This window comes from Protopterus annectens, chromosome 12.part0, assembly GCF_019279795.1.
Source record: "Protopterus annectens isolate FY-2018-M chromosome 12.part0, PAN1.0, whole genome shotgun sequence".
In the NCBI taxonomy this organism is placed as follows: Eukaryota; Metazoa; Chordata; order Ceratodontiformes; family Protopteridae; genus Protopterus; species Protopterus annectens.
Genome location: NC_056746.1, coordinates 989,074,610 through 989,100,855, shown reverse-complemented (window position 1 = coordinate 989,100,855; position 26,246 = coordinate 989,074,610).

The following is a 26,246-nucleotide window of genomic DNA, read 5'->3' as shown; positions in this document are numbered from 1 at the left end:
AGACAACATGACACTACCCCAAATCAGCTCTGGGGAATTACTCATGTATTTCCAAATATTTCATGCACTACAGGGATGGAACTGTAGGGAAAAGCAGATATCAGTGTGAAAATTTCACTACAGGGATGGAACTGTAGGGAAAAGAAGATATCGGTGCGAAAATTTCCACACAACCATTTGCACCACAGTCACAGCAACATACAAGTATGCCAAATGAACTGTACAGTAGAATGAGTGAACAAACATATCCTGATTGCCAGTCACTCACAACACCGACATATACTGCCTCAAGTCACAGTCTACTGGGAATCCTGAGGTGTTACAGGACATTTCTCAGTCTGCTCCTACAAACGTATACACCTGATAGACCACCAGCAACTGTAGCAGCATGCACAGTCAGATACAAAAGGATCTATGACACTCACATCTGCTACTCTCCAAACTCAGCCCAACAAACATTTACACACAACACTGCTACACAATCTTGGCAGCCTGTTAACAATGGCCAGACATACATAACTCTCAACTGTACAGATTTCGACAGAATGTCCAGGGTGTGGGACCATATTTATGGCCACTGCCGCATACCACTTACATGGGTCTGCTAAGTCACTGGGATGATATCAGGAGTGGAGTCACTAAATAATGATATACCATACCTCTGAACCTCTTACTGCAAGACATCTGGACAAAGCACGATATACTTGGGGGACAGGGGGCCAAAATGAGGGACATATTTCACATAATGGTGTTACAAATTGAAACAGTTGCTGGTGTAACAGGGTTTGTTGTGACATAATATCCCTGAAAGATATGATGTCTGAAACACTAATGGATGTCAACATTTACTGACTATAATCCTCACATTATCCTACTGATTTCTCGAAAATAGAAATTGTCTGACAACATACGAAACATAACAGGCAAACCTCTGGGCAGTCTGTGGACATCTGGACAGTTGAGAGGTATGTCAGAGACATATCACTGTCAGACATCAAGTCAAGCAGAACATGCATGTCCAGAAACCTGTTAATCAAACAACCCTCTATCTGTATATCGGCAATACCTACTTACAATCTGTATGCAATTCTGGAGCTTTGTCCCTCATGTTGTTGGGCTGTCTCCACATATCTTGTCCTGAGAGGTATTTCCACCTACCATCTATGAAGCTGTAGTCCCCAAACCTCCATAATGTCCTCCACACAGGGAAGGAAAACTGGCAAGGCCCACATGAAGGACTTAATTATAGCAGTGTGTTGCTATGGCATTAGTTAATGGAAAGACAACACAGCTGCTCTGGATGCAAGTAGCAAGTGGGAGACACCAACTGGTGCACAGGCCATCACCTGCTCATGAGCACTACTACAAAAGGCAAGCTGCTGCCTATGCAACACAGGTCTGAACCCATCTACATAAAGACAGACTGTGAGTACACAAACCTACACATTTGCATTATTCTAAGGAAACCCTTCAGCACTAGAACAGGTATGTGAATCACGTAAGCTTGTAATAGAATGCAGAAGGGGAGATGCAATACTGTCAAATAGGAAGATGAACACTAGGTCACAAAAAGATATGCTGGGCTCACATGCTGCTGGCTGGCACCTATGACCATTCCTGCTTGCCCTGTCTGCATTGACATGGATCACATCTCTGGCCCCTGAGTCACCACAGTAAAGGTTAGCTTATATATGACTACTACTGGAGTATCTGTTGTCCAATACTGAGTATGACACTGCTAGGCCAGCTACCTGGGATGTTATAAATAGTCATATGTCACCTGTGAATGCTACTATGATACATATTCTTGTCTTACAAATGTATAGGGTATGTGCATCATACACAACAGGTGCAGAAGTATGTGTTGAATGGCATGTTATATTCTGAGCTCATACCTGACAACTGTCCAGAGTTTTGAAGACTGACCACATGTATGCCTCATATTTGTAGTCAATGTCTCATATAGTTGTGTATTGTTTGACACTTCACTGGCAACCCATTAAAGACTGAAGTCATAACATAATAGCATACATTTGATTGTCAGATGTCATATCCTGTGGAGTAGACCTGTAAATGTGACACCATCTTTGCTGGCAACTAAGTGTGTTTCAGCTAGATTCATAAAGTGACACTATTTTCCAGCCTTTGCCCACCAGTGATGTGTGACTTTGTGCAGATGTCTTGCTGTAACAAGAACTACGTGTCTTAGCATGAAACTCATGTCAATGCAAACGTACCTTGTCTTGTAGGATGCCAACATTTGTGAAGTCACCGACACCTGCTTTATAGCTGTGGAGAGCACACTAACCTTGCCAGGTTACTCATCCCATCATACGTTTAGATCCCAAATGGAGGGCTGCAAAGCCACAGGAGGTGGAGTGTTGAACATTATCATACACATACACACCTCAAGGCTGGCCCAACAGTATGACACACTGGAGACATCTCGAGTGCAGTTAACAGTTGACAAAACACCTACTCAAATCATAGCTAGCTACAGGCCTCCAACCATGACTATGGATGCCCACCACACCTATTGGGATTTGCTTGATCTGTCAGGATTCAATTGTCTACCCTGCTCCTGGGTGACTTCTACTACCCTACCATAGTGTGCATAACCTATGCCACCTGCACATGAATGCAAACAGATTCCTCGGCTTTGTCAATGGCAATGCTATGGATCAGCTCGTCAACACTCCTACAACAGGTGGAAATATCCTGTACCTGGTCCTAACCAACATGAGTAGCCACTGTAGCACTCCTACAGTGTCATCCTTCTTGGTAAGATCTGACCACATAGCCATCACTGTTGAGGTCATCCCCCCCCCACCCTTGTCGGGATCAAGCATAATTAACTTTACACAAATGACTATAAATCTCCTCAGAGCAGGTAGAAGTAGCTTCACAGCCAATGTCCCATCAGTTGGAACTAGCAGGAGAGCCCAGGCACAAACCACAATACTATGTGGGATCTACATAGCTATATGGACTCAGCAATACCTAACAGGACAACATCATCTCTCTCAAGGTAGGGTAAATGTCCGTGGTGAACAGCAGCAATACAAAAATACCATAATAGATGGAAATATTTGCTGGACAGGGCCAAGAAGGAACAGGTGACTTATTGCAAGCAATGCCACCGTCGCCTACACAAGCAAATAAGGTCACATGTGAATTACCCTAAGGCTATCTTTGAGTGAAAATTGGACACATCCACCAAGGCCAATCACTAGGCCTTCTGTACATGTGTCTGCAATCCCAGAGGCAACATAGAAATCTGCTCTGTAGTGGTGGTCAATAACACCAGATACACATGCCGCATAGATAGAGACAATTGGCTGCAAATAGATGAAGTGTAGATATAACCTCCTGCCACCCCCATCGGTACACATGTGCATGCACAGCACCTGCCCCCTCCCCTCATCATCAGGAAGCAGGTCCATAATGACCTCTCAAAAGCAACACACAGAAGTCTCCATAGGCCTCATACCATCCCTGGCTGCATCCTACATGAGCACAGGCATAAACTTGCAGATCCATTATGCACCATAGTCAACCAAAGCCTGAGCACCGGTGTCATCCCATCTGCACAGAGGACAGTTACTGTCATCTCTATACACAAAGGTGGAGCAATCCACTGACCCAGACAATCTTATGCACATCAGCCTAACTATCCTGCTCTGCAAGGGCATGGAAGGCAATATCAAGGACATTCTGAACAGGGACATCAGCAACCTCAAAATGCATGAGCCCACACAGTGTGGTATTGTCAAAGGGAGATCAGGCCTGTTAAACTTGGTCAACTTCTCTGAAGTGGTCAACAAACACAAGGATGAGGGGAAGATGGTGAACAATGCCTACCGTTACCTAGCCCAATTCTCTAACAATAATCTTCTGGTGGCCAGGATACATATGCCTACATAGCTAGGCATCAACCTGTATGTTACCATATGGGTAGCTAACTGGTTCAATGATAGCACTCACTCAGTCAAAGTAGTGGAACCCACCTCTAGTATTAGAGTCTTCCAAAGCGGTGTACCCCAAGGATCAGTCTGGGGGCCTCTACTGTTTGAAATATATGTATCTGAGGTACAGGACAAAAGCAGAGGTCTGTGACTGACCAGGTTTATGGATGCTTGCAAGCTGGCCACTGTCTTACATTCCCCTACTGATGTGAGCATCCACCAAGAGGCCCTCACCCAATTAATGACTAGTGCAAGAAGCATTGCCACAAACTGAATGCCAGGAGATGCATCATTCTCCCTGCTGTGGCAGCTGTCATCCACACTAATTATGACAGTAATACTGTACTCAGCATGCAATCAGATGTGAGGCGACTTGTGCACCAAGGTTAGTAGCAACCTAACAGTTTCCCACCTCGAGGACACCATTATACGGAAGGCTGTCTACATGGCCCACTTCACAAATATGGGTATGTCATCCAGGAACCGGGAGGCCACAACATCCCTGTACTCCACCCTTATAGGTTCATAGGTTCATAGGTTCATACTAGGCTATCTGCCCGAGGGCATTTACAAGCCTAGCCCATAGTTTTGTGGCTTACGCCACCCCTTTAGTATGGGGAACTATACCCATTATTTTGCTGTGCCTTTGTCGAGCAGTGACACTGAGGTAATCCCTGGGGTATATCTGCGATCTCCCATCCATTGGTCAAGATTTCTCTTGAACAAGGCCAGCGAGGTGCTCTGCCTCACATATACTGGGATTTTATTCCACAGCATAGGGAGTCTTTGGGTGATGAATCTATCCCTCCAGCACGTCCTATTAATAGCCGTGTCGAGGTTTAAGTCTCCCGCCCTTGTGGCTCTGACGGATCTAGATTTTCTGAGGTGAAGCATATGCATCAAATCTGGGTTTGACGTGGCCTTGTATGTTGGGCAAAGGTCAGCTCTGAGTAAGCGACTGAATAGAGCTGGAGTTCTTTCAGTCGGGCAGCATAGGACAGATGTTTGAGACCCTTTATCCTTTTGGTGAGGAACTTTTGTGGCCTCTCCAGCTGCTGCAAGTGTCGGGTCAGATACATTCCGAATGGGGCATTGTACTCAATCATTGGTCTGATGAGTGATGAGTATAGGGAGACTATGACCTCCCTTGATCTAGATGAGAATCCCTTCATGATAAGGTGGGCAATGTAGAAGGTCTTCCTAACTACTTTAGCTACATGGGTGTCGAATGACAGACTACTATCAACCTGGGTCCCCAGGTCCCTGATAACTTCTTCTGTGCTCAGTGGTATTTGGTAGCTAGGGGTAACCTTGTTTTTCCCGAAGGGTATGACTATGCATTTTTTGGCATTTAACTTTAGGCCATGGCTCTGGCACCAGTTATCCGTTTCTGTGAGACCCTTCTGAAGGATATCTGTGTCAGATGTGTTTTCTACTATGGCGCCCAGTTTGCAGTCATCTGCAAACTTTGTTAGCCATAACCCTCCTGTGTTTGCTTGTACTTCGGAAAAGTAGATGCCAAACAAGAGTGGGCCCAGGACTGAGCCCTGTGGTACACCACTTGTGACAGGCTTTGAGTCTGACATGGCGCCAGCAACTCTGACCCTGTGGGTTCTGTCACTCAGCCAGTTTGCAACCCATCTTGTGATGTATGGGTTAACATTTAAGCTGATGAGTTTTTCAATGATACCCGAGTGGGGTATTGTATCGAAGGCCTTCGCCAGATCGAGGTAGGCTGTATGGACTGCCTTTCCCTCATCAATGGCTTTGGTGACTGTTTCAAAAAGTCAACCAAGTTTAGAAGGCATGATCTGCCTTTGACAAAGCCAAACTGGGATGGATCCAAAGTCTGCAAATTCCCTATGTCTTTATTTATGAGGTCCATTATGATCCTCTCCATGGCTTTGCAGATAAGGCTTGTCAAGCTAATGGGCGGTAATTTCCAGGGTCGGTGGAGGCACCGCTTTGTGAAGTGGGACCACAGTTGCAGTGTGCCACTCCTGGGTATATCCAGAGGTAAGACTATGATTAAACAGCTGTCCTAACTGTGGGTTTAATTCCTCGTTGAGTTCGTGGAGCACACAGCCGGGGACACCATCAGGTCCCATGGATGCTGTGTTTTTGCTTTGGAGAGCAGTTCTCACTTGGGCGTTGGAGATGTTTGGGGGCTGCAATCGCTTGGTATAGATATCTCTCCTTTGGGGAGGGGAGAAGTTTGCACTGAACCTGTCAGCCAGTATGTTGGCAATGTCTGTAGGATCAGTAATCTTCACATCATTTTGAACTAGTTCTGAGCATATCTGGGAGTTTCCTCCCAGGTTTCTAACATAGCTAAAGAAGGCCTTATGATTGTCTTTTGAGTCTTTAGCTATTTTTCTCTCAAAATTTGCTTTGGATGATTTTATGAGAGCTCTTAGTTTTTTACTTATAGTGATCAAGTGTGTCTTACCTTTTAAGGATTTTGCTCTATCTTGTAGTAGCTTCCTCCTTTTGTTGTAGAGTTTGTTTATGGCTGGGGTCCACCAGACTGGACGCTTGTCTTTGGTACAAAGAGTCTTTGTTTTGCTTGGGATTGCCTTATCCATGCAGTCCTGCAGGTGCTGGTAGAAGGCATTTGTAAGTGATTCAGCGGCTTGAGTACTGTTTTCCACCGGCTCGGGGCCTTAAAGGAGACCACACTAGTCTTTAGAAGTGTGAAGTCGGCTTTAGAAGTTCTTTACTGTGGTCTTTTTATTTCAGGTGGGGTGGGATGAGGACCTCCAGCGAGATTAGTTTGTGATCTGATCTCACCAGTGAGGGTATACTTCGGTGTTGAACATTGTGCTCCCATGTTCGTGATGATGAGATCAAGTATGTTTTCTCCTCTTGTGGGGATGGTGACTAGTTGTTCCATGGCATTTGAGTTTATGAATTCCAGGAACTTTTGGGCTAGGGTGTTTGGGCTTGAGTAGTGTTCCCAGTCTATATTAGGGTAATTGAAGTCACCTAGTATGATGGTGTTTGGTGATACATTTATCCCCTCTAGTGTTTTCAGGAAGGTCATGTGAGGTTCCTAAGTTTGTGAGGGTGGCCTGTAACATGCTACAATTTGCAGAGCAGTCTTGCCTATGGTTAATTGCACCTGGATGGTCTCCGATGCATCGTGCGTTGCCACCAGTCTTGAGGTGTGGGTGTCCTTCATGAATATGGATACCCCCCCTCCTTTCTTGGTATTGTCCGGATTTTGGGGCGAACGCATGATAAGAGGTAAAACCTGATAGTGCTGGGGTGCTCTCAGGAGCCTTGAACCAGGTTTCTGTCACTGCACAGACATCGATGTTCTCCAAACTGAGAAGGGCCTCGAGTGCGTGCATTTTGAGATTTAGACTTCTGGCATTGAGCAGCATTACCCTTACTTTTTCCTTTTTGTGTTCTAGGGTGGTAGGTTTAGAATTTGAGCCTTGCCTAAAAAGGCACTATGGGGTGGCAAGAGCCTTTGCCAATATCCGAATCCCAGGGTGACAGGTGCAAGCCGTCCCTTCTAAAGCAGCGTGGCTTGTCCAGCATGTCATCCCAGGCAGACAGACATTGGATCCCCTTTGAATGACACCAGAGTTTAAGCCAATTGTTAAAGCTGATCATCTTATCTCTGTATTGTGGCATCATTCTTGGTGAAGGTAAGATACTGCTCAAGGTCAGGGTCATACCTGCCTGGGCTACATAATCAGAGAGCTCCTCAATGTTTCTTTTCATGTAGTCCAAGGAGGTACATCTCAGGTCGTTTACACCAGCGTGGACAATGACTGAGTCGTATTTGTACCTGCTGTTGAGAGACCTGAGTGCTTGCGTTATGTGGTGGATTCTAGCACCTGACAGGCAGCTTACTGTGACCTTCTCCTTACTCAGTCTGGTGAGCGGGACGTCAGTGTGTCTGACTATGGAGTCACCAATGACTAGTGTGTCTGGCATTGTGTTTGGCCTTAAGGGCTGTGACTGTTTGACACTCTGACTGTGAGGTCTATGTGTTGCAGGTGTTGTGTTCTGAGGTGGTGGTTGTTTGGGTGTCTGCTTTAGTGGCCTCTGCTGTTTTGGTAGATTTTTGATCAGAGCCGAGTATGTCTTTGTGTGTTTATGTGTATGATTTGAGGTTGTGATGGTACTATGTGAGACTGGGTCTATAGTGTGTGTGGTAACCTTCTCCTCCTGACTGGTCTTGCCAGTCCTATGTTGAGAGAGCTCAGCCTCCAGTTTGGCCATATAGTTGCATCTCTCACATGTATTTGTGTTTTGTGGGAGGAGGAGAGGGTTGTCTGTGTACATGAGGCAATTGTAACATTGCCTCAATATTCCCAGGTTCACCAGCTGAGCAGGAGAGGACACTAGCAACTGATCCCTCGACATGCTAGAAGGACTAGACAATAAACTTTAAAAGAGATTCGGGGCGTGGGTGACCGAGAAATGGGGTTTGCCTTTTGGGGTGCTATCTATAAGAGTGCCGTATCAAGGTAATAAGTACTGTAGGAGCAAGTGCTAGGTTTAACAGATAGAGAAAAGTCTACTTGGAGTCAAGTAGAGATGATCTTTTTAGGTATTAGAGAAAGTGCTAGTAACAGGGATGCTTAAAGGTAAGATTGAAAAGAATACACTCTGCAGTGTGCACTAGAGAAGTTAGATATGAAAGTAGGTAACTTGAGTTTTACCTGTTTAAAAAGTTAAGGTTTAGTGGAGAGTTACTATTTTTAAAACAGCAAGATGGACTGAAAGGGGTGGTTACTTTTGTATTTTGGTACTATGAAATACTGTAGGATGGCCAATAAATTTAAATAATTGAAGGGGTGGGATTTCAAAAGTGATGGTTTTGTGATTACTCACATAAGCCAGTGAAAGTAGAGAGAAATGAGATATATGGTCAGATTAACATAAGAGGCGGGCAACTAGAAAGACAGTGGTATTCTGCCTGACTCAGAACAGAGAGAGCTGTGGTCTCTTTTGAAGTTTTAATATGCTGTTAAAACAGAATGCAAGCAAAACACAAGGTAAAGAAAACAAACTACAGTATTCAAAATATAGAAAGGCAATACAGAAATACAAAAAATATAACAGCAAACTAACCTTTCCTTCACAGCAAAGTGTAGCAGAGTCTGGATGAGCCTTTCTGGTACACATTACCAAGTGCAATGGCTCCTTTGGCATGTACCTTGCCAAGCAAATGCAACAGTTGCAGAGACCACAGAGGTTCCTGACAAGGCAAATCCAGGGTCTGCAACACCAATCCTATACAGGTAGGCTGACAGCCCTGTCCCTGTACTCAGTATCATACAGACTGATCACAGGTGACCTGTGTCTAGCATACAAGGCCATATCCAAACTTGCCTTGATGGCATTTCTACATATCTGTAAGACAAACCGCACTCACGCATCAAGCATGCAAGGCCCTCACCTGTTCTGTGACATGTATAGTACTTGTTGGGGAGGATAGTGTAGTGTCCCACACAATACACTTTCTGTAAAATATACTCCCTCCCCATGTCTAGCAGAGTACATGTATAGCTCTCTTGAAGAAGAAGCTGGCCGACTGCATGGGAAACAGATGAAACACCCCTGGGAGGATCCCGCATGTGTCCCAGCTGGACAGGAGAAACAGGTGCTGGTTTGGAAGGGGCATAGGTAAAAGTCTGGGCCAGGCTTATGGGGACATCAGGATCAATAGCCTGGTATCATCTTATGAGAATGTTTCCTGTATGTATTGCAGACTGTCCTGCAATGTTGTCTGAAGTGAATCCCTGTGAGTCTGCACTGTGTAGGCACTGCGGTGATTGTGTATAGTCTTGTCCTTAGTTATGATCACATATCGTTACACCTTGTCATTGTGTGTGATCTGTTTAGAAGTAAGTCAGCTCCTACAGTATGTGCATATGCATTTGCTGACACTGAATAGCTCACTCCAATAGCCTTGGTCATGGCCACAATTACCATTCTGCTACTAGGCCCATCACACAGTAGAATTTGTCACACTTTGTTGTGAGGCTGACAGTAGCAGTGAAAGAGATGGATTTTGGCAGGCAGAACTACTGAAAGGTCTGCCCTAAAGGGCCCATAGGTGTCACAGCTGTGCCAGACTACACCAGGAGTGTGTGTGTGCATGTGTGTACATGTGTGTGTGTGTGTGTGTGTGTGTGTGTGTGTGTGTGTGTGTGTGTGTGTGTGTGTGTGTGTGTGTGTGTGTGTGTATCAGCAAACATAATACTGCAGTGTATTAATTTACATATGTTATCTTACTCTTGCACAACCTGATGTCAATGCCTTAGTGGGCTCCTATAATGATGGTGATCATAGTGAGGCGCAGGTGGGGTTTTAGGTGTCTGAATCCATGCCATTGTTTGGTATCCCACTTTCACCCACAGTTTCCCCACACACAGTCTGTATGCCCTCACATGCCCAGTCCCAGCACCCACGGATAATGGACAGGTTAAGGGTGGTGGCATTGAACAGTCTAGTGTGTTGAGTATGATGAGTGTAGACACCAGCCATAGGCAGAGAGCAGGCAAGGTCACACACAGGCAGACAGACAGGAGTGCCCATGAAGCCCCTGTTGCAAGTGCCATGGCATCTGTCACTAGACGCATGTTATGGTCCATCATAGAGGCACAGGCACATACTGTCTGCAACAACAGACAGATGCTCAGGGTCATGAATGCAGTGCTCCCTGCCATGCATGACGACCTCCATGGCACTTATGATGCCATACATCATTTTGCCAGTGTTGTGGATAGACAGTGGGGTGAGACATTGTCACTGCTTGACCATGCAATATCTGTGCTTGAGCATGTGGTGGGAGTAGGGCATCGGCCAGGTTGACATAGGTCAGCAACTTGATCAGCTATGAGCCCATGTAGCCGCGCACATTCACAGTCCTGTAGTGGCAGTAGCAACAGCACTACTGAGAGGAGGGTGCTGTCCACATCACACCAGAGCAGGACATAGGCACATTGTCCTGGCCAGTCCCATCAGGGACATGGGTCCAGCAGACAGCAGTCACCATCAGGGAGTAGTACTGCATCTGTCCTTGAGCCTGGAAGTGCCAGTGATACTCCTGGCAGAAACAGTTACCACATCCCTGCTGGGAGATGGTGAACCATACATCCTGGCATATACAGTCCATGGCTATCAAACATAGCTCTATGTCGGTCATCCACATTGCTTGATGGTGTGCAGACAAACACTCACACATCCCTATCACAGACCAATTACCATCAGACATGCACAGCTCCTCTGCATGGCCCAGTTGAACATCACCCTTCCAGATACACACACACACACACACATACACACACGCACACACACACACACACACACACACACACACACACACACACACACACACACACACACACACACACACACACGCACACACACAGACCAAGCCATATGGCCCAGCTTAGGCAGGCCTCTGGCAATCCAGCACAACACCCTGTGCATGTGATGATACTTGTGCCACAACCCTGTTATCCATATCATCGATGCACAGACATGCTCATATGGGTCTGATGCACAGGGTGACTATGGTACAGTGTAGCAATGTTATACTGTGTAAAGTGCTGTCTGCTGGCAGTAGTTATGGGTACACAGTGAGGTATATGTACCTCGTTAGCCATGATGCACTGTTGCTTAATACTTCTGACTGACTGTAGTGTCATGTACTATATTTTGGTTGTGCTTCAGGTGTCTGTTTGTCTGCAGGCTATGGGCCTGCTGACAGTAGCAATGATGAGTAAGGCAGAGTGGAAACACAGTGACCTTTTCATAGCCAAAGTACAGATGTATATGTACATGTTTACCAGGTGTGTTTACATGCAACAGTGTGTGATGGGCAATTGTGGCAGACAGTATGACATTGCATACATTCCCTCGACACAGCCACCTAGCCTGCATATATGTCACCTGGCTGTTTTGTAGGGCTGCAGGCTCAAACATACAGAGGGGGTTACTTGTGTACTGGCATTAGGTCCCTCACCAGCTTAGCCATTAATTTCACTGTAACAGATACGGCTATCAGCAGCCATTGGCCCTGCCATTTATGTCACATCCACTCAACCATCATGCAGTTGATGAGGGTTTGCCTGGTACTGTGTATGACAGGTATGGGGTATGTATTCCTGGCACAGGTCAACCTGTGTTAGTCTAACCTGACAATCACCAGCATGTGTGTCTGCTATCTCAAATGCATGTCTGGCCTCTTGTGCTGGTATTGCACACAGAGTCATAGTCCTGTACATGGGATAGCTGATGAAGGTCTGAGAACAGCCCCTACCTGCACCGTCTTACGAACAATAGTGCTAGATACATAACACATATAGCACAGTGGTACTGCAGAGTGGCAGTGTCTGCCACTAATATTCAAGTGAGTGACAATTGCAGGGACTGTTAGGATTGGCAATGGTGGATTCAGAGGCCCTTAACATGTTAGAGCCATTTCCCACACATACTCTCACCGCTGCATGGGGCCATGCATTGAGACACACATGTACATGGAGGTGACACTTATCAGAGTAGATGACCTACCCATCTATTAATGTACAATACACAGTGATACAACCATTGTACCACAGTGGCTTGGTGTTAGAAACTGTGTACATGTGCTTGTATGGTGGATGACATCTGTATGGGCTGACACTAGGTTGGCAATGGGGGAGTTCACAGGGTGGAAGAGGCACACAAATGGTATAGCCATCACATACACACACTGAAGATAGCCACTGGGGCTGTGGATACAGAAACACATACACAGTTGCCAATAGACATATTTGTAACCCTATGTATCCACTTGTATGTACAATGCTCTGCATTTTGTAGCATGTTACAGGCCACCCTCTCAAACTCAGGAACCTCACATGGCCTTCCTGAAAACACTGGAGGGGATAAATGTATCTCCAAATACCATCATACTAGGTGATTTCAACTACCCTAATATAGACTGGGAACACTATTCAAGCCCAAACACTCTAGCCCAAAGGTTCCTGGAGTTCATAAACTCAAATGCTATGGAACAACTAGTCACCATCGCCACAAGAGGAGAAAACATACTTGATCTCATCATCACGAACATGGGATCACAATGTTCAACACCGGAAGTATACCCCTCACTGGTGAGATCAGATCATAAACTAATCTCGCTGGAGGTCCTCATCCCGCCCCCACCTGAAATAAAAAAGGCCACAGTGAAAAACTTCTCAAAAGCCAACTTCACACTTCTAAAAACTAGTGTGGTCTCCTTTAAGGCCCCTGAGCCAGTGGTAAACATTACTCAAACCGCTGAATCACTTACAAATGCCTTCTACCAGCACCTACAGGACTGCATGGATCAGGCAATCCCAAACAAAACTAAGACTCTTTGTACCAAAGGCAAGCGTCCAGTCTGCTGGACCCCAGCCATAAACAAGCTCTACAACAAAAGGAGGAAGCTACTACAAGATAGAGCAAAATCCTTGAAAGGTAAGACACCTTTGATCATTAAAAGTAAAAAACTAAGAGCTTTCATAAAATCATCCAAGGCAAATTTTGAGAGAAAAATTGCCAAGGACTCAAAAGACAATCATAAGGCCTTCTTTAGCTATGTTAGAAACCTAGGAGGAAACTCCCAGATATGCTCGGAATTAGTTCAAAATGATGTGAAGATTACTGAACCTACACACATTGCCAACATATTGGCTGACAGGTTCAGTGCAAACTTCTCCCCCCCACCCCCCAAAAGGAAAGATATCTATACCAGAGGATTGTAGCCCCCCAAGCATCTCCAACGCCCAGGTGAGAACTGCTCTCTCCAAGGCAAAAACCACAGCATCCAGGGGACCAGATGGTGTCCCCGGCTGTGTGCTCCACGAACTCAATGAGGAATTAAACCCGCAGTTAGGACAGCTGTTTAATCTTAGCCTCACCTCAGAATACGTACCCAAGGAGTGGCGCACGGCGACTGTGGTCCCACTTCATAAGGGCGGTGCCTCCACCGACCCTGGAAATTACCGTCCCATTAGCTTGACAAGCCTTATCTGCAAAGCCATGGAGAGGATCATAATGGAACTCATAAATAAAGACATAGGGAACTTGCAGACTTTGGATCCATCCCAGTTTGGCTTTGTCAAAGGCAGATCATGCCTCTTAAACTTGGTTGACTTTTTTGAAACAGTCACCATGGCCATTGATGAGGGCAAGGCAGTCCATACAGCCTACCTTGACCTGGCAAAGGCCTTCGACACAATACCCCACTCAGGTATCATCGAAAAACTCATCGGCTTAAATGTAAACCCATACATCACAAGATGGGTTGCAAACTGGCTAAGTGACAGAACCCACAGGGTCAGAGTTGCTGGTGCCATGTCAGACTCAAAGCCTGTCACAAGTGGTGTCCCACAGGGCTCAGTCCTGGGACCACTCTTGTTCGGCATCTACTTTTCTGAAGTACAAGCAAACACAGGAGGGTTATGGCTGACAAAGTTTGCAGATGACTGCAAACTAGGCGCCATAGTCGAAAACACATCTGACACAGATATCCTTCAGAAGGGCCTCACAGAAATGGATAACTGGTGCCAGAGCCATGGCCTAAAGTTAAACACCAAGAAATGCATAGTCATACCCTTCGGGAAAAACAAGGTTACCCCTAGCTACCACATAGGTGGCAATCCACTGAGCACAGAAGAAGTCATCAGGGATCTGGGGACCCAGGTTGACAGTAACCTTTCGTTTGACACTCATGTTGCCAAAGTAGTTAGGAAAACCTTCTACATTGCCCACCTGATCATGAAAGGATTCACATCTAGATCTAGGGAGGTCATCGTCCCCTGTACTCATCACTCATTAGACCTATGATTGAGTACAATGCCCCATTCAGAATGTATCTGACCCGACACCTGCAGCAGCTGGAAAGGCCCCAAAAGTTCCTCACCAAAAGGATAAAGGGTCTCAAAAATATGTCTTATGCTGCCAGACTGAAAGAACTCCAGCTCTATTCAGTCACATACCGCTTGCTCAGAGGTGACCTGTGCCTGACATATAAGGCCATGTCAAACCCAGATTTGATGAATATGCTTCACCTCAAAAAATCTAGATCCCTCAGAACCACAAGGGTGGGAGACTTAAACCTAGACATGGTTATTAATAGAACATGCTGGAGGGACAGATTCATCACCCAGAGACTCCCTATGCTGTGGAACAAAATCCCGGTACATGTGAGGCAGAGCACCTCGCTGGCCTTGTTCAAGAGGAATCTTGACCAATGGATGGGAGATCGCAGATATACCCCAGGGATTACTTCAGTGTCACTGCTTGACAGAGGCACAGTAAAATAATAGGCATAGTTTCTTCAAACTAATGGGGTGGCGAAAGCCACATAACTATGGGCTAGGCTTATAAATGCCCTTGGGCAGATAGCCTAATATGAACCTATGAACCTATGAACCTATGAGCCTAATAGTGCTGCGTACACATGACATGGTCTACATACATTATATGTCTGGGACATAACACACAACCTCTTACAACAGGTAATCTTGTGAATGCCTTCATGGAAAGTGGGATAACCTACCAGACATAGCGATTGGCCTCTTCTACTGCTCCTACTTACCTGCACAAATGATAGTATGACAGACTTTGTATAAGCAGGATGTGTCAGTCAGGTATGATGTCTAATGCTGGCATGTGTGTCAGTATGGTAATTTTGACATATTTGGCAATGCTACCACAGGAATGCTCATTGTCAGGGGACACAGACCACATATAGGTTGCAAACATGTGGCTATCCCATATACATCTGTACAGATGACTGGTATGGGCTGTATGGTGCATGTGAGGCAGATGCCATTAACAGGGTCTTTAAAGTAATGTCATGGGTAGGGGGTCAACAGGTCTTAAAATGATATAACCTACACACAAAAGAGCCACAGGGGATAAGCTTCATTCACACTACTACAGTTGTCGGTATTGAGATTAGAACCCCTACCCATCTAACTAATTCCACTGGAGTATTACACAGTTATTGCACACGTGACATGCCACAGAGCTTAGCGGGCTGATAAGAGTATACAGGTACATCTAAGGTGAATGACATCAGCAGGCCATGGAAAGTAGGGCAATGGGATGTGTGCTGGGTGAGACATGCCTCAAAATGGTATAACCCACACCCCCAGAGGATACAAGTCTAACCCAAACACACACACACACACACACACACACACACACACACACACACACACACACACACACACACACACACACACACACACACATTTGCTGCAACTGAGTGTAGAACCCTTGCCTATCTAGTTATCTGTACTATACTGTTACTTTGTTATTACACTCGCCATGGAGCTGAGTGCTGTCCAAAGGTATGTCTAAGGGCAATGACATCAACAGGACTGCTAATGTAGGGCACTGGGAAGTGTTGTGGGTGGAAAAGTCCTCAAAATACTTTATCCTACAAACAAGCACACTTACAAGCTCTTATACATACACAGACATTTGTCAGATCTGAGAATGGAACCATTGCCTATCTAGCAACTTGTACTATAGTGTTATGCAGTTATCACATGTGCTGCAGAGTGTACAGGGCTGATAAGTGCCCAAAGGTACTTCTAAGGTGAATTACATCAGCAGGACTGCTAAAGTAGGGCACTGGGTGGAATTCCTCAAAATACTTCATCCTACAAACATACACACTTACAGACTCTTGTACATACACTTATACACACCCACACACATTTGACAGACTTGAGAGTAGAACCTCTGCCTGTCTAGTTATTTGTACTATAGTGTTATGCAGTTGTTGCATGTGCTATAGGACATAATGGGCTGACAAGTTTCCAAAGGTGCTTCTAAGGTGAATGACATCAGCAGGACTGCTAAAGTTGGGCACTGGGATGTGTACTGGGTGGAAAAGTCCTCAAAATGCTTCAGCCTACAAACATACTCCTGTACACACACTTGCCAAAACTGGAAATAGAACCCTGCCTACCTAGTTATTTTTACTATACTGTTACATAGGTATTGTACAAACCATGGAACTTATAGGGCAAAGGCTGTCCAAAGGTACTTCTAAAAGGAATGACATCAGCAGGACTGTTAAATTAGGGCACTGAGAAGTGGTGTGCATTGGAATGTCCTCAAAATACGTCATTCTATAAATGTACACACTTACACACACACACACACACACACACACACACACACACACACACACACACACACACACACACACACACACACACACACACACACACATTTGCCAGAACTGAGAGTGGAACCACTGCCTATCTAGTTATTTGTACTATGCTGTTACATAGTTAGTGCATGCGCATGGAGCTTATAAGGCTGGGGCTGTGCAAAGGTACTTCTAAGGGGAATGGCATCAGCAGGACTGCTAAAGTAGGACACTGGTAAGTGTTGCGCATTGGAAAGTCCTCAAAATATATCATCCTATAAACACACACACACACACACACACACACACACACACACACACACACACACACACACACACACACACACACACATACACACAAACATTTGCCAGAAGTGGGAATGGAACCCCTGCCTATCTAGTTATTTGTATTATACTGTTACATGGTTATTGCATGTGCCCAGAGCTTATAGGGCTGGAGCTGTGCAAAGGCACTTCTAAGGGGAATGACATCAGCAGGACTGCTAAAGTGAAGCACTGGGAAGTATACTATGTAGGAATGGCCTAAATTTTTTTCACCTACAAACAAACAAGCACACACTCACTCTCACACACACATTGTCCAGGATGATTAGAAGCCCTGTCTAGTTAGTTATTTGTATTATAGTGTTATGCAGTTATTGCATGAACTACAAAGCTTATAGGGGTGATACGGTATATAGTGTGTGTGTGTGTATATATATATATATATATATATATATATATATATATATATATATATATATAAAATATGGGGGGATATAGGAGTCATGGTACAACTAATGACAGCAGCAGATCTTGTGAAGTAGGGCAATGGGAAGTGTACTGAGTGGGAACAGACTCCTAATACTTAGAACTACAGACACACACACACACACACACACACACACACACACACACACACACACACATACACACACACAGGCAGGTGATGTGATATTATAACCTCCACCTCAGTACTATGACACAATGGAGCTCACCTTCATGCTGGCACATGAGACTGGTTACGACTGGTATGCCACTGTCCATAGCATGACATAATTCTATGCCATTCTGGGTATCCGTGTGTGTGACTCACTCTGTGTGTGTGTCCCTGTGTGTCTCTCTCTATCACTGTCTGTCTCACTTCCCCACATCTATGTGTGTATATGCTTGACATATTGTTATCTGTTGCCCATATATATGCCTGTGTATCACATGCAACAGCTGCAGATATATCACATATGGGCCACCTACAGATAGTTGAGGGTAATCCTGTCTGATAGGTGTGTGTAGGGACAGTTAAGGTGTACATAGCAGTCTGTATGCAAAGACATATATATAGACAATACAGTCACATATTCTGATGTGGGTTCCAACATGGCCTGTGATTCTCTAAGTGTAGGAGCATGCCCAGTGTGACTTTCCATAGTGAGAGTGGGACTCCATTCCAGAGATAGGTGTACTGCGGTCCGGGGTTTTGTGTGCTGCAGCCATACCTCTCAGAATTAAACAGGACTTTTCTAGGGGTACTGGGTTTGTTTTAGCAGACATGTTCTGACATATCTGTAGTCTGACACTGCAATGTATTGTATCATTACCTAATGACAGACATCCTCAGATCATCACAGCACTTTACCAGATGAATACAAAATGTATGATGCACAGACCAATATTATGAGCCCAGCTATATACATTTTTGCTCAAAAAGGCCAGTTGAGAGGTGCGGCTACAGCCGGTTTGATGATGAAGCTGTGTAAACAGTCCAGCAACTTAGTGATATACTGGATGGTGATCTCCTGCTTGTGTGGTAGCCTTCTTACCTGAAAAGTCATATCCTGGTATGGCCATAACTCTCAACTGTACATTTTTTTGGCAGATTGTCCAGGAGTTTGCCTAGAAGTTTCATCCAGTCTACCTAAACTTGTGTTTTTATGGCAAGTTAGTTGCATATAATTGAAGACTGACATTACCAAATAATGACAGACATTAGTGTTTCAGACTTCATAACCTTCAGACAATTCCTGCAAATGCAAAACCCCTCATCCTACCGACTTTCTCAGTTTGTAAGGGCAATATTTACAACATGTGCCTATCATTGTGCCTTTGTCCCACTTTTATTTATGACCTTGTCCAGATGTCTTGCTGTCAGAGATTGGGAGGTATGGGTGTGGGTACAGAGTGCATTCTACTGTGCAGACATCTGCATTATATGTGTCGTATATTCCACATAGCACTGTGACTTCCAGGTATATCAGTGGAAGAGCAGTACAGAGTAATGTGGTGAACCACTGACAGACAGTTGTGTATAGGTTGGTGGTTTGCTATGATGTTAGTAGGGTATTGGCACTAAAACCCTTATAACTCATGCAGACAAGAGTGTAGCCCATGTTAAGTCATGTCAGCACACAGAGCCCCTGTCCAGCAGGGTTACAGGTGGGATCACAGGACTGTATTCTGTGTTTCCCATGCATTTATACAGGGAGCAGATCACTACAGGTATTGAGACATTTGGCTTGCTGTTGGCAGGGAATTTATTCCATAGAGGCAGGAGTGTGTGGTACACATATCTGTCACACCAATAAGCTGTAGTGATAGCCCAGCCCAGGTCGATGCTGCACCTGCAGGTTGATGGAGTGGGCCTTGAGTTCCAGATGTGCTACAGTCCCATCAAGGCAGGGCCTGGATTGCTTTGTATGCCAGAAAGGGTCACCTCAGCAAAGTCTGTATGGAATGGAGTTGAGGGGTGCTGTTAACCTATCTATGTAGGGTAGGTGTCTGGGGTTTGAGGTAAGGCCTCAGTGTTTGTAAGACCCTTGTGTGTGGAGTCTACATGGTCTGTGGTGTGTAGGTTTGTGGAGTTCTCATGTGAATTTGCCTATGAGGTGTCCATTGTTTGGGTTTTGTTTTGTTGCTGAATTCCACTTACATGGGTGTGTGTTGTGTATTTGCAGGTGATGTTTACTGACTCCTTACACTGCATGGCACCTATGTTACTGCACAATATGTTCTGGCGTGCACATTCTCCATTTGTCTGGCCAGTGGCTTCATTCCCCTTATATGTGTCTCTTTGTCCTTCTATAGTCCAGTCACAAGCTTTGGCCACAGTGGCTGTTGTTATGATTTTTAATTCTGATGTGGGTGGGGTACATGCCATTACATTGTGCACAGGGTTGTGGACTTCACACTTCTGAGTGTACCTATTTAGCAGGGTGTCCATCATTGCACCATTCCATTTGCTGTGGTCATTAGACGGTTTGTGTTGCTATATTTTATTATGAGACTACATGTGGGTCTAGCTGTCATGCCATCACAGAGTGACATCTGCACAGTCCCAAATATGAAATTCAAATAAAGGCCCACACATGGGGACAGGGTGTTAATAATGCTCTGCCAAACACAGACAGTTGAGAGACTGGTTTGGTAATTGCTTGTTTGCTCTTATGGGTTTGATGTCTGCTTCCCCATTGTCTGCCATTGCTGTTTTGACATGACCCTTTCTTGTTTTGCAAATAGTTGGCAGGCAAATGCAATGTTAGGACAAGCAGAACAGATATACAAGGCATACCTGTGCTCCTTCTGTGACAACCTATGTCATTCCAGGGGTATGGCTGTTAGCCAGTGACATACTGTCAGTGCTGACACAGAAAGGTGACAGCCTTTTATACACTGGCAGTACACTGACCTTCAGATACCTGCTGTCCTACTAGGTACCATACCTCTCAACCTCTGAGAGCCAGACATAAAACAAAGCCATAAGTGATTGGGGGACAGAGGCCTAACTATAGGGACAATTTTTAAGTATTGGCCTTACAAACCTAGAAAGGTGATTCAATAAAAGGTTTTGCATTAGCATGAATGTTTCTATAGGTTATGCAGTCTGACACTACACTCTGTCATTATTTTCCGACCTTAGTCTTGTGTGATTTGCTAATGAATTGCCAGGCAACCACTATTTCATGTTATACAGACCACAGTTGTGATGCAAACCTCTGGACATTCTGCAATAGGTCTGTACAGTTGAGAGGTATGGTAGGCACTGTGTAGGTTACTCCAAGCTGTGTACTATCCATATGTGTGTCTCCCTGTACATGACCTGTACAGCTTTCCTGCAGGGTCTATATTATATCATTGAACGCTTAAAAAGTGAACGCTGATTGATCAACCTAATTTAAGTGAAAGCTTACAATCTCGAACTGTCAGATCAGCGATTTTTTTCCCAGGGAAAAAAATTGCTGATCCAAAACACATACACACAACACAAGCACACCAAACAAACAGAAATCCACACACATACACCTAAAATCTGATACCTAACCCTACACTAAACTGTGCACACACAACTAACTACCCACTTCCCTTAACCCAAACCCTAACCCTAAGGTCCGTCACTATCGCACACTCACCTCACTCGCTCCCTAACCCTAACTCACTTAAATCCGCCCTAACCCTCATGTCCACTCAATTGTACACACACCTAACCCGAGCCCTAACCCTAACTCACCTAAATCACCCTAACACTCACATCCACACAATCGCACACTTACCTGAATCCGACTGGTAACTTTCCACCATAACACCAAAAATACCGAAGCAACAGAAACGGACAACCGAATTCTTTCCCTAGGAAAAAATTTGAGTTTCTGCTGCTTCGATATTTTGCAGTTTCGCGAAAATAAGTTTGATCAATCAGCGTTCGCTTTTTTAAGCGTTCCAACATATAATATAGACCCTTCCTGCATTAACAGATATTGACATCTGGACAGTGTGTACATCTCCTACCATAGGTGTAGCTGACATGCATAATAGTTGGCACTGCAGTCCTCTGAACATGCCCTATCAAAGACAGCACTGTACCTAGGCCACTACAATACAGCAGCCAGAAGTAAGTGCTGGCCAAATCCTGACAGTATTAATCACACATATACATAGCTCATTGACCCCTGTATATTGTGGACATGCAACAAGTTATTATGTTTATTGCGACAGCCCTGGCAATGTGTGCTCTGCTGCTATTTCCCTACAAACATACATGTTACTGCATTTCTATGGGAATATGGGTGAGGGGGACACACCTGTCAACTGTACACATTTGTACAGACTGTGCTGATATGTGCTTTGCATTTTCGTTCACTTTAGCATAGAATTCTGCCCTGTCTTGCAGAGTAGTGGCATATCAATAAAGACCAGAGGTCAGATTGTAATGGCATACATTTGAGTTTCAGACTTCTTACCCTTCAGAGCCATGCTGAAACTGCAAGACCTGCTGTGCTATCACTGTGTAAGTCTGTAGGGGGGTATTTCATCATTGTCGCCATTTGTGGGCCTTTGCCAGACATTTCTTTATGGTTTTCTATAGTTGACTTGCTGGGTGAGGCTGAGAGGGTGAGTATGGGACCCCCTCACTGACATCCATGCCTGTGACCTATGACACCCCCAGTTAGTTGGACCCCACATACACTGCAGTGGGATTTGTCACCTTGGGTACTACTGCATAGTGTGGGGAGGCCAGTATTGAGAAAACATTTCCTGGTGTCCCTCATAGCTGTCAGTTGTCTGCTGCTATCCCAGTAGGCCACCCAATTCCCTTGCATGCATGCAGCAATACCATAGATATGCTACCAGAACATACTAATACATTCATTTACTGTTAAGAAGACTGACTACTTGTGGCTGTGGCAGTTGTGAAGACAGTGCTTGAGGGCTGCCTATGTCAGATGCATACAGTACACTGCCTATTCATGTTTAAGTTACAGGTAGTGTGATGTGTGTGTCATCCATTTTACTGTGCATGCAAGTCGGAGAGAGGGGTTAGTCCCTGGGCGCCTACAGTGTCAGTGTGTGTGCTATGCATTGCCTCTTTGCCAAGGCCAGGGCATACTGGGCATGCCTCCATCTGCCTACAGGAGCTGGCTCAGGCAGTTCCTCCTCCGAGTCCCTTTGTGCCTGTGGGGACCTTGGCAATGGTGGGGGGCTGTGTGGCCCTTCCCCATGCTGTTCCTGCTACAGTTGTTTCCACAGGATCATATTGTGTAACATGGCACATACTATGAACATGGGTGCACATGTGGCTGGAGAGTACTGCAAGGCTCCATCAGATATGTCAATGTAGCTGGACTGTGACTTGAGCATCCTGAACACAGACTCTATAATGATCCCAGTTTGTGCGTGTACCTCATTATGGTATTCTTAACTCAAAAAAGGAACTGTAAACTGTTGAAACAAGACAAAAGTGTCCGAGCGAGCCAAGAATTCAAATAGTTGTAACGCACTTTATTTAACCAAATAACAGCGTTTTCGCTCCCGTTAGTACAGAAGCTTCATCAGCAATAACAGGGCGCCAACTCCCATAATTTAAAAACTTCTAAGTGACGTATAATTGATGTCACTTCCAATTAAGCAGTTCAAAACATATTTAAAACAATGTCTTAATAAAAATGTGTATGATTAAAACATGTATAAAAATATATAAAAATATATATAACAAAATACAATAAAACAAGTAAACAATTACAAACTACTGCCTAGTTAAGTTACTGGTTGTAGGTAATGTGTAATAAATCCAGCAATATGTGGGACTTTTCCTACAACACTTCAATCATAAAAGGAACATTACTTAACCAGTGTTAAGTGAAACAGCCTATTAAACCTTGCTGTTGAATACATTTCTAACCAAATTCTACATTAATTTGGTGGCTATACTACAGTGTCAGTTACCTAAGATAGCTTCTATATTTTAAAATAGAAGCTATATTACAACTATCATTCAGTCCAGGATAGGAGAAGGCATCTAATTGTAGCTGCCACTCCAACTCACGGGTCTCTAAAATTAGGGATTGCGGTCCACCCCTAATGTCAAATTTAACATTATCAATGCCCATAAATTTAAAACTGTGGCCACAATTACTCAAAATGTGTTTAGAGAGGGCATTATCGCTCCTCTTGTTCTTAATGGCATAAATATGTTGGTAAATACGGTCCCTAAATCACCGGTCCATCTTACCAACATAAAATGCATGACAGAATTCACAAAAAAACACATACACAATGGACTTAGTGTTACAATTTATTTTGTGGTTGATTGCATACTTCCTCTCACCAATGGAGAAAGAATTTCCCACACGTAAATAAGAATACCATTTACAACAACCACAACTAGAAGTCCCTTTTTGTCTAACCATAAAATCAGTTAGTTTATTACGTTGTAATAAGTCCTTAAGGTTATTACCTCTTTTGAATGTGAATAAAGGTGTTATGCCTAACTTTTCATGTAACCCGGCATTTATGATAAAATACCAGTTTTTACGAATGACTGAACACAAAGACCCAGAGTTCATGTTAAAAGGAGAAATGAAGCCAATGGAGAAATTTTTCTTATTATAAGTGTTAAAGGCCGCACCACTATTTAAAGTGGGTGACGTTGACCTCACCAACGAGTTAGGTGATACAGTGCAATTCACAAGGGAAGGTTGATGTTCAATAGGTGACAACAAGGGTACATAGGTGCCATTCAACCGTTTGGATGACACCTCACGAATTAAATCAGAAATAAAGTCTACAGGGTACCCACGGTTTAAGAACATATCAAACAACAGTGAACATTCTTTATCAAAAGCGTCCCCTGTGCTGCACATATGGGCAGCCCTGACCAAATGACCCTTGACAATAAAACGCTTCTGCCTCCAAGGATGGCAACTTGTAAAATGCAAAAACGAGTTGCAATAAGTTGCCTTCCTAAAAATGGAGGAACAGAATCTGTAGTTCGTGGTATCTTTAATTAACTGAACATCGAGATAGTCAATCTCAGTTGATGAAAAGTGATGCGTGAATTTTAAAAATTGTGTTGAAGAGTTCATATATGCTAGTAAATTCAAGGCATCATCTTCACTCCCTCTAAACAACATAAATACATCATCAAGAAAGCGGGTATAAGTCTTAGAGTACTCTACAAAAATGGGATGGTTAAAAAGGTATTTTCTCTCCCAGTAGGTGACAAACATGTTAGCTACACTGCTGCCACATGGGGAGCCCATTGCTATACCCTTCTTTTGGAGATAGTAATTGTCTTCAAACATGAAAAAGTTTGAGGACAAACCTATATCAAGTAGAACCGTAACCAGAAAAATGTCATTATTACATGCCCCACATTCCCTGAGCATGAGCTCGATCCATTCAACAGCCTCTTCGTGTGGTATTGATGTATAAAGATCGACCACATCAATGGTCAAAAAATTTAGGCTGCTGTCAAATTGAATTTCATTGATCAAGCTCAAAAAGGACTATGAATCTTTACAAATTTGGGGAATAGTTTTCAAATATTTTCCAATAATGCTATCGATAAGGCGGGCGCATGGATGTGTAATAGAGCATCTTCCATCCACTAGAGCACGCATAGGTGGATCAGTAAGGCTCTTATGAATTTTAGGGATCCCAAACATGACAGGGACCTTGGGATAGGAAACATCAATAAAATTGTAAATATCAATGTTGATCCTACCCTCAAGGTACAAATCCCTAAAATAGCCTTTGATTTTGTTGTAAGTACTTGTTAATTCGTTTAACGAGGAACTTTCATAAGCTGATGAATCTAATACTTGCAGCATTCTAGTGGTGTATTCCGCCCTATCAAATATAACTAGACCCCCTCCCTTGTCTGGCTTAATCACTCTAACTGCCATACTACAAATTTTATTCAAAGCCAGAATCTGATCGTGAGAGATATTTCTAGCAGCCCCTTCCCCCCTATTTGTTATGGATAAATGTCTAAAATCCAATTCACAGGCCTTCTCAAAGGTAAAGAGAGAGGGGTGTAGAGGGGGATTGAAGGAACTTGCTAACTTCAAATGAGGCACATCAGCAGGCAAATCATTGTTGAAGAAAATATTTAGGTTGAGTTTACGTACAAACTGTTTTAAATCCAATAAGGTTTTTGCTAGCCTGAATTTGTAGTCAGGAACAAAATTCAGACCTTTAGCCAACAACTCTATCAATGCTTCATCAACAATAATGTCAGAAAAGTTGTAAACAAAAAAGTCTCCCTTTAAATTAGACAAAACTAACGGAGTTTGCTTAACCTCAGATGTACCATCTATTTGGTTAACATTAAGTTCAGTCAA